The following is a 2,503-nucleotide window of genomic DNA, read 5'->3' as shown; positions in this document are numbered from 1 at the left end:
ATCAATACGACGATCCAGCAAAAGCCTTGTGCACCCTAAGAACACGGTGCGACCCAAGGACAACCGCCTTCCGAATTTTTCCCGCAAGTGTTCTAGCATATTGTTGACACGCAGGGATGCTTTTTAGGCCATTAGCAAGTGAAAGCTTGGCACCCCCAAGAGCGCCGATGATAAGGACGATCAATTTAACAGAATATTCCGGGTACAATCATTCCAAACTCCCTTATAAGTTCTCGATACCTCTCTTTCTTTTCATTCTCCTTGGTTATGATGTAGGAATGCAGGTCGTTCCCGCGTGAGTTGGACAACTAGATAGTATGTGAGCTAAATGCTCGGGGTGTGCATGGCACGCCCTGCAGCTATCATCGGGAATGTCTTGGATCAAAATATGGCGACGATATGTTAAGGTGGAAATGACACCGTCTTGGCATGCAAAAATGAAACCCTCTGTACCAGACTTCAATCCGGGCGATTTAAGGAAAGCAAACGTTAGCTCACAAGACATTAACTGATCCTTCACATTTCTGTGAAAGATACCGTGCATCATCTTATCGAGGAGCTGTTCACGAAGGTTTTTCTCTTGTCCTTTCTTAATCCGGGATTTAAGGAGGTAGTACTCGAGATAGATAAGATTTGATGCATTTTGCTCACCCCTAATACTGAAGTCAAGACCCAGTGTTTCAGCAGCCTCCTCCGCTACTTTGTACAGAAACGCTCCTTTGCCCACTTCTTCGTGATTCTTGACCATTTTAAGAAGAGGGTCTCTTCCATTTGCAACTCTATGTGCTGTACCCAGAATAATCCTGTTGTAAAGACATTCAAGGCTCAATATTCCGCGACCCCCTTGACGGCGTGAGATGTACAGTCGCGGAACGGAAGACTTAAGATGCATGCTTTTGTTCATGTGCATAACCTTTCTTGTCCCGATGTCAAAAGATCTGAGCTCGTTCTTCGTCCATGGAACTACTCCAATTGAATAGAGTAGTACCGGGACGGCAAGCATGTTCGTTGCAGATACTTTGTGCCTCGCCGACAGTTCGGACCAAATCTGTCGGAAGAGACGTTTGTATCTGCTTCAGAGAGTATCCTTTATAGATGTCACATCCTGAATGCGGCTCTGTGCCACGCCCAGGTATGTATAAGTCTCTCCAGCGCAAAGGTGTCGTATGATGCTTCTATCGACGAGCTCAGGATCTTCAGGGATGCCATTAAGTTTTCCTCGCTTCAGACAAACCTTGGCGCATTTGTCTAACCCAAATTCCATTCCAATTTCCTTAGTATATCGTTCGACAATCCCCAGAACTAGATGCAACTGCTTTCTGTTTTTAGCATAGATCTTAATATCGTCCATGTAAAATACATGAGTGTCCTTGTACTTTCGATCTGCAGGTTTGCCGCACAAGTACCCGTCGGAATGGCGAAGTGCTAGAGATAGTGGCAATAATGTAAGGCAAAAGAGGAGTGGGCTCATGGTGTCGCCCTGAAAAACACCTCTCTGAAAGGTGACCGTGTTAGTTGTCACATGATTTTTTCCAAATGAAATAGTAAATCTGGTTTTCCAAAGCGGCATCAATCTTTCTATGCACCCAACTATTTGCGGATGAACCTTTAAGATTTCCAAAAGACAGATGATAAGTCTATGGGATGTCGAATCGAAAGCTTTCCGATAATCAATCCAGGCCATCGATAGGTCACTCTGGTAGAATGCTGCATCTTTGCAGACACATCTATCGATGAGCAGGTTCTCCCGACATCCGGCTACGCCTTTCTTTGAGCCTCGTTGTTCATACATTTCTTGCCACACAGATTCAATTGCCCAAACAATCTTATCATTTAGGATAGCTGTGAATATCTTATAAAGCGTGTTCAGACAAGTTATTGGCCTGTAATTCTTCGGGTCAGCTAAGTCGCCTATTTTCGGCAGAAGTATTGTGCGTCCTTCCACCAACCACTCTGGAATCGGCTCTTCCGACTTCAAATATGAGGTGAAAATACGAGCCAAATGCTGATGGGTTGAAGAAAACTTCTTCCACCAGAAGGTTTTGATACAATCTGGTCCTGGTGCGGAATAGTTTTTCATCCCTCTTAATACTTTTTTCACCTCCTCGGTAGTGATAGGTGGGCATTCTTTATCAGGTGTTATGAGGGCAACACATAACTCCTTGAAGCTCTTTATATTTTCCGCGTCTTCGTCCAGTCTATGCTGAACTTCGTAGACTTCTCTCCAAAATACTTCGACCTCCTCTGGTTTGGGTGGGTTTTCGACAGTAACTGGAGGGTCTTGGAAGATTCGAGATGAGTCAGAGAGAAACTGTTGATTTTCTCTGACCCACCTCTCCCTCCGCTCTAGACTTTTCTTAGCGTCAGATAGTATCCGTATCCTCTCCACAATATGCTGTCGTATGGTCAGCAGCTTTGGCTTGTTAAGTGTGTGATAACGGGTCCGGAGTTCGCGCGCGAACTTTCGAACCTTGGCGGTAAAATTCCTGCCAGATGTGATGTA

The sequence above is a fragment of the Belonocnema kinseyi genome, chromosome 9, assembly GCF_010883055.1.
Source record: "Belonocnema kinseyi isolate 2016_QV_RU_SX_M_011 chromosome 9, B_treatae_v1, whole genome shotgun sequence".
In the NCBI taxonomy this organism is placed as follows: domain Eukaryota; kingdom Metazoa; phylum Arthropoda; class Insecta; order Hymenoptera; family Cynipidae; genus Belonocnema; species Belonocnema kinseyi.
The sequence above is the reverse complement of the archived record's forward strand: the minus strand, read 5'-3'. Positions refer to the sequence as shown.